The sequence below is a fragment of the Prinia subflava genome, chromosome 1 (genome assembly GCF_021018805.1).
Source record: "Prinia subflava isolate CZ2003 ecotype Zambia chromosome 1, Cam_Psub_1.2, whole genome shotgun sequence".
In the NCBI taxonomy this organism is placed as follows: domain Eukaryota; kingdom Metazoa; phylum Chordata; class Aves; order Passeriformes; family Cisticolidae; genus Prinia; species Prinia subflava.
In genome coordinates, this window is record NC_086247.1 from 21,184,136 (window position 1) to 21,195,440 (window position 11,305).

Below are 11,305 nucleotides of genomic sequence, written 5' to 3' on the forward strand. Positions count from 1 at the left end.
AAAAATTGTGTTTGAAATGAAGATATTTCATGTTTTAAACCAGAAGGAAATCCAAAGCACTGTTTGAACTTCCCTGTGTAATGAATGCTGCTCCTTGAAAGGACATGATAAATGTCTAATAGAAGTAGAGTTTGTTCTGTATATACCTCTGTTACTGAACAAAGGTCTGCCGTGTCTTTCAATATATCTACAAACCCTGATGTCTTCCTTTTCAAAGGCTGCTTCTAAAGAACAAATTTGCCTCCCTTACTTTAGCTTGCTTGTCGTAGGGGGTTTTACTATTTCAGTATAAAGACTTTTATAGATCTAGGATTGCCTATAGGTAAATAAGATTTCTTTTCTTTATTATTGCAGTGGTGTCTCAGTACCTTGATCCAGATACTCACTTTTGTGCCAGGCAACACAAAATTCAGCTGAAGTGCATAAATATGATTAAGATAACAGGTGCATCATACTATCCTGCAAATGCAGGTACAGAATTATCCCTTGCTGTCACCAGAAATTAATTTCATAATGTTAATACAGATCCAAGATTAGTCACTCTTAAAATCCAAAACAGATTGTTGTCTCAAGCTGTTCTTAGACTAATGAGCTCAAATGGAATAAGGAATTGAGAGGGAAAACAAACAGCTATGAAGAGATTTCTTTTTCCAGTGCCATGAAACGACAGTGCACAAGATAGTGCAAGGTGAACTGGAGTGTGAAAAGGATGGACACAGGCTCCTCTGCAGTGGGTGTCCTGGTGCTCACATTTATCCCATGGCAAGATCACACCTGTCTTACCTTACAGTGACTTGTTCACGTGCTGTATCTCTCTATCTTCAAGGGCTCTGTTTTCACTCATATTAGTAATTTGCTTTGAGAAGGGAATGTTCTGTTGGGTGACTGTCATGAGTAGATACTGGTTTTGGCTCCCACAGTACAACAGGTAGTTAATTATTGGATGTGATCTGGCACTGTGAGGCTTTTCATCGTGAAAAGCTCTTGTGAGAGAAAGAACACGGTTTCACTATGACACATTGAAATACAAGATCTCAGTAGTTCCTGAGTCTGCAGCTGATTGGGAGTTTGATTTTACTATGGATCAATGAATATCTAAGGCTGTTTTTAATAACATAAATAAGTAAAAATAATCAGCTCTGGCTAGCTCTTAGCTTGGTAGCTCTTTTTCTAGTCAAAATATATTTGGTCGTAATTACTTAGAGAAATGCAAATTAAGTAATTTATTCCGAAGTACAAATTGCAAGTGATGAGTTGCCTGAAAACTCAAAAAAGGGTAATATTGACTGGTATCATATTCAGGATTTTCAAAAGTCTAGCATATATGTAAATGTTACCCCAAGTTGACATTTAACAGGACTGATAGTTTCCTCAGCTGACACACAAATTAACTGGTTCCTGGAGTTGTTCCTGTCTCTGAAGTCAGTTCCTTATTAAATTAATATTGGAATTGGTGGTTAAAGTAAGTCTTCAGTGATGTGAGAATTAGGTCGGAATGCTTTCCTTCATTCATTGTTCTTTTTTTACATTTCAACATGAATGACTCTAGACTGGTTACTTGAGATACACTTTGTAAAATTTTCTCAGTGATCCAAAGTGTTACAAAAAACGTTGCCTATTGTTGCTGCACTTTTCATTGGTGGTGTTGCAGCTTTCTAGAGGAATTCAAATGTCACTGCTCAGTTTCAGAACCTGCAGTTCTCTGTGAACTCTAAGTGGTGAAATACTGTTGAATCATGAATCTTGAATCTGTATTAATATTATTAAATTCATGTCTGGTGACAACAGAGATAATTCTGGACAGGCACTCGCAGGGTATTATGACGTGCCCGTTATCTTAATCATATTTAAGTACTTCAGCTGAATTTTGTGTTGCCTGGCATTTTGTACTGCTCGTAACAAATGCTTCAAGGAGAGAACGCTTTTAAAACACACAGGATTAGGAAACAAATGCAACTAATTGGTAGTTCTTTGCTATTTATTGCTGGGAAGTGAAGTGTTCCCAGGGCCATGCTGCCAGAGAAATGTGAGATGAACACTAGAAGTGCCCGAGTGACAGTGATCCGGTGTGTCTGTGCTCTTACGCAAAGCAGGATGAGGGCTCTGGTGCTGCAGCTGAGCAGCCTGCTGTGCAGAGCCCTGAAAAATGTGTCTCTGCTGTAGGCATTTAGGGTTTGTAATTCACTCTTGTAACTAAGCGTTGAGCAACTAGTATTTCCTAATGACTGGGAGACAAAAATGTTGTTCTTCATTAATGCCGAGGGAATGGGGAATGTACTGGAAATTGCCATAACTAAAAAGCAACAAATTAGAATATCTATGAAGTCAAAGTGTGAACAACTCATACCCATGGCTTTGACACATTCTTTCCATTTCTGATTTTAAACTACCTTGTGGATAAGGAAAAAAATGAGGAGAGAGACATTTGGAACAGAATTTGTTGTGTGCTATGTATGGCTTGCAGAAACTAGGAGGGAAGTGACTTCAGTGAGCCAAGACAGCGGCACGGCAGGCAGAGCAGTGTGATACCTTCATGAATCACTGCTTAAAGGCCAATCCCAACGCTTGCAAGCAGTGCCAGGAGTGACCAGTAATAGCTTCCTAGCAGGAGAAGGGTTTCACTGGCCTGTGATTACACCATCCCACAGGGGTGGCCATGCTGCCTGCAACCTGAGCTGGCTCTTCTTGACTTTCAACGTCTCCAGCACTGCTATTTCAGACAACTCTGTGTTTGAATGTGTGCCTGCATTAACAGCTGCTCATGTGGAAGCTGAACCGGTTCCTCTTATACAAGGATCCCTCTGCACATAGGTTAGCAAAAGTTTTACCAAATGTGAACAGAAGCTCTTTGTAAAACATTAAATATTTCTGGTGTATTAAGTTACATTTATCTAAATATCAGAAGGCAGGAATCCAGATGAAGGATCAGGCATATGCAATAATATCTCATTTTCCTTTGCCAAAGAAAAAAAGAACAGATAACATTTTCCTAATGCAAAGCAAGATGACAGTGAATTTATTTTGATCTGTAGCATATGGATTCTTTAATGAGCCAAATTCCTTAGTATGAGGGTTTTTTCAAAGAAATACTCTGGCAGGTAAGTTTTCTAAAAGAAAAGCTGACATAGCCTTGCAGGGGTATGAAGGTAGTAATGTTTAGAGGCTGTCAGGCTTAATGAAGTGTGCATACTGCAAACTAGGAGTGCAAATAGAGTGGATTTTTGCTAGGATGCAAGATTGAAATGCCATATGTTCATCCTCATATTGTCTCATTGCAAGCTGAACATCTGGCTTAGTTTGTTTGGCTACAGATATTTTCAGACAAAAATGAAATGTGTAGATATCAATAGGTTTCAGCTGGCAAGACCAGTTTCTGTGGATGACATGAAGAATAATGAAGTATCCTACTGAAAGTCATGACAGCTTGTATGTGGACTGCACAGTCCTGCCAGATGTGTTCCTTACAGGGCTTGTGGTTTTCCCATTTATGGTACTGGTTTGAACCCTTGTGTCAGTCAGTGAACACCAGTGGTGAACACAGGACTTGAACTGAAGGCCATTCTCAAAGTTTTTAATTATAACAGAAGTCAAAGCTTTATTCTTTTTTTTCAAAGTTCAAGGAACTTTTTTTTTTTAAGTCTAGTGTTTACTAGAACTACAGCCTGCAAATGTGCACAGATAATGAGCATGTGGGTGTCCTTACTCTGTGCACTCCTAAGCCAAAAGGATGTTTAGAAATAGCAAACAAGGCCCCCAGTGAGATGAGTTTGAAATAAGTCTGATTTAAGGAATTCTGGTGTTTGTCATTTGTCATCAGGTTGGTATTTAATATACCACCAGTTCTGGTTTTATTTTTTACAGTGACTTAGTGACATATTTTCTTGGTCCTGGTGGTAGGAGAAGGGTAGAGCACATTACCTGCCTCTCAAGGGTGTGCTTCCCCCACTGAGCGCCGTTACTTTGATAGTAAGTGAATTTGTCAGCTTAAAAATGTAAATTCTCTTTGGATTTTAGAGTTATGCTCTCTGTTTTGCAAAGTGAGAAACTAATTTTCTAGTGTAGTTCAGTATGTTTAAAACTTGGTCATTTTGTCAAATTTTTCATGTGAAATTTAACACTAATTAGAGAAATTATTTGCCTTGGCTTAACTTGGTCCTCCAGAAAGCTTCTGGAGATGGAACAAACGCTTGGGAGAATTAAAAGATGGTGTGGCAATAAAGCTGGAAAGGTGTCTATTTGTGGCATTTCAGGTGTTCCAGGACCCTGGGCATTTTGTATTGGCCATTCTGAGTCATTCTACCCAAAGGACAATAGGTTTGCAGAAACTTCAGGCTGTTATGTGTGTTCTGAAATTCAAAAGTATATTTTGAAAACTTCTGTCTTCCTCCAAGAAACAAGCTGTGCTCCAGTAGGGCCATTAGGAATACTTTATACGTATTTTTAAGCCAAGAAAGTAATCTTAACTGCAAGTCAGGTTTTGAATCTTAGCTAACACAAGGATACAAGGCCACGGACTTCCCCTCCTGCCACAACCAGACACTTGTTTTATTCCCAGTGTTCTTCCTTGCCCTGCCCTGGCACTAGTGCTTGCATCTAACCCTAGGGCCTGACCTGGGAAGCTGTGTCACGTAGCCCTACCAGAAATTTACTCTCACTCCCACTGCATTCTTCCTCACTCTGCCTCTCCTTGTCATTTCATCTTCTGCCCTCCACCCCATGCTTCTGTTTACGCTTCACCTAGACTTGAGATTACCCCATTTCATATGCACTGAGGATTCTGCTCATAAAACACACTTCCCTGGAACTTCTCTCAAATTTTTCGTATTTATTGCTTACAGCACACTATCCCCTATCTTACTTGAGCCATTGTCATTTCCAAGGTATCTTTATTTGTCTAGAGTGAAAGCCTTTTATGGGATGGAAGAGACCATATTTGAAGAGAGGGTTATCAGTTGGCTTCAGTTCACTAGTTCAATGCTGTCAGTAGTAATCATCTTTTTAATTTAGACTTTCCTGTAATAAAGACACAAGAAGTTAACCTTGTTATGTGAGCCTTGTTTTCAGTTTTACTTCCCTTCTTCAATGCTGTAAATTCTTTCATTACTTTTATTAAATCAAACTGAGTGTGTGGATTACCCCAGCTGTCAACAGGAAACATCCACAAGGTGACCTATGAATGAGCTGAACTTGGTTTAGGTCAGAGTGGATGTAAGGAGTCTTTGCACTACTTGTGAGTCGGGATAGTGGGACTGGATGGACACTGCTCTGCTCTGTGGAACAGGGTGTTGCAGGCTCTGGGCATTTGCATTTGCAGCAGCAGCTCAGATCAGCACACAGGGGTGGCCCAGGCTTACCACCAAGCTTTGGCCATGGCTTCACAATAGACAAGTGGAGAATGCTGAAATAGGCTCTGGAGTGGACACACACCACTGCAGACCCCTTCTGCAGCCAATGGCCTAGGACACAGCCTGTTGAGGCCAAACCAAAAGAATTAGATGTTAAGAGCTGAGACCACAGTGGTTCCCAGTCACCACCCAGTGTCTGTGAGTTGGCAGAACAGCTGCACATTACCCTGCTTGTGAACATTCCATGGCGTTTTTGGCTGTGCCTGTCACTGCACAGATGAGACAAGGATGTACACCCAGTGCCAGGGTGGGGAGGAGAGGAAGTGGAGTCAGGGCTGTGTGCTCTGCTCTCTCTGCATGGCCAGCTTGGAGGCCACAAACCATGTGTGAGAGCCACTGGTGCACAGCACAGATCATATTTTCTTCATAAAAATATTTCAGTGATTTCCACTGGTTTAGGTAGGTGAGTATTAAAATCTGAGTTTCAGTGTGACTTTTTGGCACATAAATGAAGAAGAATGCTGAAAATAATAGATCAAAAAGAGTAAGGAGAAAGATTCAGAGAGAGATTAGCAACTTCCTTAGAAACTGCAGATGTTTCTGAGGAAAACTGGGCAGACACAGACATGCTCCCATGCTCCTGGCAAAAAGAGTTTCGGGGAAATCTTTTCATTCTTCCAGACACCTAAGTGTAATTTTACCAGAGCTCTCAAAGTGAGAAAAATATTCCTAGTTTTGTAACAAGAAATACTAGCAGAATTGGAGTTTTTCCTCTTGACTAAGACTAATAAGATTCTTATTGTGAATTTTATTTGTAACATTATTTAAGATATTTCTGTATACAAGGTCTCAGAAGTCTGTTTCTGAAACCATAATGCATAGTAAGAGTAGTGTCTGGTTCTGACTTAACTACCCACAGAGTAAGTTTAGAATGTCAGGTTCTAAATTAAGTATCAGAATATGTGATTTCTCCATCTATTTTTTACATGTGAGTAGGGGATCAGGAGCTTTTCCAGCTGCTTGACTTTAACCAAAGCCAAGTTCAAGCAGGGCCATTCAGTTCTTTAATCTGAGAGGGGTTTTTTGTTGATACTTTGTCACTTGACCTGCAGTACCTACCTCTCTTTCAGTACCTGAGAAAGATTGTTGCAGGTACTTGATTTTTATCTGCCAGCAAGAGGTTGGGATGTGTCCCTTGTGATAAAGTGTGTAAGCAAAACGAGGTGCAGTCAGAAAGGGGACAGGGAGGAGGCAGTTTGCATCTTGAACTGCTGTGTGCATTAAGGCCTCTCTAAGTCCTGTCTGATTATTCAGGGAGCTGTGTCAGGTTAAGCAACTCCTTTTCGTTTACATATAAGAGGAAATTAACTTTTTATGGATGGAGACTCTTGATGGGATAGAAATGAATTCTTTATCCCTGCTCTAGAGTCAGATTCCAGATGGTCTGGTTATAGTATTGTCACACAATCAACACTTCCTTTCACACTTGTCTTGGTTAATGTCTGACAAAAGGTCTTTGAAATTGCAGGGTCAATTCCATTTAATTTTCTTCGTTTTCTGAAAATGTTTCATCTTCAAGATGAGTAAATTAGTATTTAAATTCTTAATTTGTTTTACACAGGTTCTGTTTTTGTAAGTATTTCAGTCCATACGGATTGGTCCAGCTCTGAGGAGCAGACTTATACAATATAAAGCAGTAGCATAGAAAAAGTCTTCAAGAAGCTGAAATAACAGGATCACTGCTTGTTTCCTGCAGTCTCATGGCTGCCAAGATCTGCATGGAAGGGAACAGTTCTGGCTTCTCTGAACTTTTCAGCTTGTTGGGATAAACCTCCATAAACTTAATTTGAAATCTTAGACACATATTAGATTTTGTTTGTGTCGGAAATCTCATGAGCTAAAGCTGTTGTGTCTGTTTCAGTTTGTTAAAAACGCTGTCAGGACAATTTCCCTCCTGTTCTTCTAGTGCTCCTCTTCCTGGCTAATGCACTGGTGAGGTATGACAAACAGAAGTCAAATTGTGTTTTTTGAATAGTGGAAAACATTTTTTTTTAAGAATTAATGCTTACTTTAGCTGCACCTTTTGTTCCTTCTGATTCCTCTTGTCCCTTAAGAGTTCTTTGGAAATATGCATTCCACAGTTAGTCAGCATGACCTGCTGGACTGAGCAGAAGGCAGATTTGGGAGTTATAAATCCAAAGACTTGCTGTGTGGCCTTAATAAACTTACTTAACCTCTGCTTCCCTGCCAGTAAAACCAGAATACCTTAATCTTACAGCAATATTGTCATTAACATGCATCAAAAGTCTTTAAAATTAACTACTGGTACTGATAGCCTGTAGGATTTTTACTCAGTGTATATATATTCACTTTACCCAATATATTCATGACAAAGGAATACAAATTCCTTGATATGTCAATTAATAATCTCATTGACTATTATTTCTTTAGCAGTCTTAGGCATGCATGAATTGCAGACAAGAACTCTGATCTTACATCATCACTCTCCAGCTGAGACTTCTGCACCAGTCTGTGAAGTCCCATTGATTTTGGTGGCTGTGGGCAAAAGAAATTGGAGTCCAGAGAAGATTTAAATCCAGAATCATGGCCAAGGACGGAAGACCTGCCCGTTTCTAGCTAGACATAATGGAAATGAAAGAAGATTAAAACAGGGAAGCTGAGCCAGGTGTTTGCCATTTCATACAGTTTCTAAGAAATTCATTCCCTGTGTCACTGCCTCTGGCTGAGGTTCAGTGTAAGCAGAGAAGGAAGGATTGTGAACAAGACACTTCCCTTTTTTCTTTCTGGTGGATATAGGGGGTCTCACATTTCCCTTGAGCAGGGGATCAGCTTTCATTCTGGAAAAAAGTTTGGCAGCAAGAGGATGTATGAGCTATGGAGTCAGAGCTTTGGAAGGTCTTCAGTGACATTTCTCCATTCTTAGCACGTCATTTAATGACAGCACTTGATGGCCCCATCCTAAATCTAGCCTCCAGGCTCACAAGTCAGGCCAGACACTGTTTGAATGCAGGAAGCTGAGGAGTGCTCTCCAGCCATGTCTTGGACCAGCTGTGGAGCTACTTTGCTCAGACTGCTCCAGTCCCATAGGGTGGAGATGAGCTGATGAGTTTGTATAAAGGAGTTGCTTTTTTTCCTGTAGCATTTCCAAGTCTCCTCCATTCTGCTCAGCAGGTTTCCAGTCCAGGCAGTCACACAGGATCATATCTTAAAGGTCTTAGTTCTTGTACAGCCCTTGGCAGCACCTGGTCCTGTGCAATAGAGGTCAGGGCCAAAACTCACAGCATTAGAGGAAACAAGCAGTCTGTTCTCAGAGCTGGAGCCCAACTTGCCTTCTGGTATCCAGAATGAAGAAGTTTGGGAAATTTCAAGGGAAAGAGAAAGGTAAATGCAATCAAGAGAGACAGGAGGGAGGAAGAGTAAAGGGAACCCAAGGTATTGATAGCAGGCTTTTGAGGCTTTATTCTGACTGTGAAACGCATTGCTCTCACCACCCCTGTGCACAGTGTTGGACTGTGGGAATAAAACACCAGTGTTCAGGGCACTGCATTGAGAAAAGCTGCCTTGAAGTGTCACCCTGACTTTGGTGAGGCTCTTGGTGCAACATAGCTAACATCAGAGACACCTGTGTGGTGTGAAAACAGCCAGACTAAAAAATGTTCTTAGGGCTGCAAGATGTATGAGTTAAGCAGTCTTAGCCCTCCTGTGTAAGCTGTGTTGTTTCTATTTTCTGTTGTGTTGTACTTCGGAAAATGTCCTTTACCACATATTTTATTGCACTAGGCTGAGGCAAGATCAAGTGTGAACCTCTCTCATTAGATGTTCATACTGATGCCTGTGTTGGCCTCATTGACCCCCAGGAGATCTGTTGCTTACAGTGATTGTTAAATTTAAAAATAATAACAATTCTGATTCTCCCTCTGCAATCTAACACCAGTCTTCCTTTGGAGCAGCTGAATCCTCTGCATTCTCTTACTTGGCTGCTTGCTCATTTCTCATGAGAACAAACACAGAGTTTAAGGGAATTTCCCATGTGGAAACTCCCTGTTCTTTATGAGAACACTGGGTGAAACTTCAGCTGTGTGCAACAGTCACTTCACTTTAATTTTGGTTCAGTTTCATTTTAGTTAGCTTCAGTGTCTTTCTCAGGAAGGGGAAAAGAGGTGAGAAAAGGATCTACTGACCCATTATTAATTGTCCAGATTCCAAGCTGACTTTCCACACTGTAAATCCAGAGTAACTACACTGAAGCAATGGTATTGCTCCAGCTTGCCACTGTGAATTGCCTGTCTTATTGTCTTGGAGCTCATTGTGCATAGAGATATCCAGTACAGATTGAAAAGGATGTCTAAAAAACAATAATGTCTCTTTCCAGCTGTGTGAATTGCAGGCAAACTTCCAACCATTCAAAGCCTAGAAAATGTTTTTGGATATGGGCAGCTCATCCATTCACCAGAGACGCTGGTATGCCTCAGCAGGGCAGCTAACTTAGGACAAGCAGCTATGCAGTTGGCTTTGTCTTAGCAGTGCAGTGGTGTGTAAATATCTGATTATGATAGAAACACAGAAGCCTGGGAATAGTGATTGACAGTTACTCTGGGAATGGGGGAAGAGATGGATAAGGCGAGTGACATTGCTTGAATGCTGCCACTGACAGACTCTAAGCATCATTAAAACCCTGTGCAAAGTGTAGATTCCTCTTCTAGAGACAAGATTAACTTCTAAAGACAAGATGAACTGTTTTATATTGCCAAATACTCTTCAAGGAGTTGTTAGAATTTGTCAACAAATATCTTAGCTATTACAAATCACTAGGCTGGGCAGATTTTAGTCTCTGTGTCCCCACATCACCCTGCTGTACTCTCCAGGTGAAGGCACACTCCTTTCATTCTGCCACAGCTGGGTTGTTGTTCTGCTGGGTTTTTTTAAGGAACCAGCTCTAAAATGAGATGCTTGCCTGCCTTTGTGAGTGTAGATGACAGAGTCAATCCTTTGGTTGCACTGTGCAGATATCTGAGGCTTTCTGAAAGCTCTTTCAGTTTAGGTCCATCCAGCTTTCTGTGACACCAAAATAATCTTAAGGCTTGGACAAGGTAGTTTTACAGCCAAGTGATCTCAATCATTTCCTAAGGAATATTAAGATAAATAGCTGTAATAAGTGCAAAGGGTAAGCCCCCAACCTGTTCTCTCAGTCCTGGTTTGTATTGGTAAAGACTGCTTGTAAAACCAAGAGGTGCAATTATTAACACATGGAACTTCACTACTCCCAATTAAGTAGCAAATCTAGCTAAATTAAATATTGATTAGAATGCTTAGGCTCTGCTTGCACCATCTTTAAACTCTGAGTGCATTTTCTTTGTACTAGGAAAAAAATAATAATAAAAATACATAACTTGGAGTTTTAATAATAAGATGCTTCAAAGACCAAGTCCTGAAAGCAGGAAAATTATTCTGACTAGCATATTGGAAAGCAAATGAAGATAAAGCCACCTCTCCATAGGGAAGGGAGAGTTGGTTAGACATCTCAGCTGAGTAGAAAACAGAAAGACTAAATGAATGAGACTAGAAGTATCTTTCTATGTAGAGAGTGACTTACATCAAATAAAAGGCTATGTGATTCAGGCAAGGAAAGCTACTCTCTCACTGGGAATAATGAGGTGTAATTCTTTTTTTAAATAAAATTAAGATTCAATTCTGTAGTTCACTCACTGCATTGAAATGGCACTCTGCCTCCTGAGTTTTCAGTGGCTTTGTCTTTACTTTTCATGTTTATTCATCATTTCTATTACAATGAAGGCCTTTTTGTGAGAAAGCAATATTATCTTGCCCCGATTGCTTCATGGGTATTAAAAATGGAAATAATAAATTCTATGTGGTTTTTTTGTAATTTATGTACCCAGTATCTTTTCTCCCTGTGCTAACAATGAAGGACAGGGTCCAGT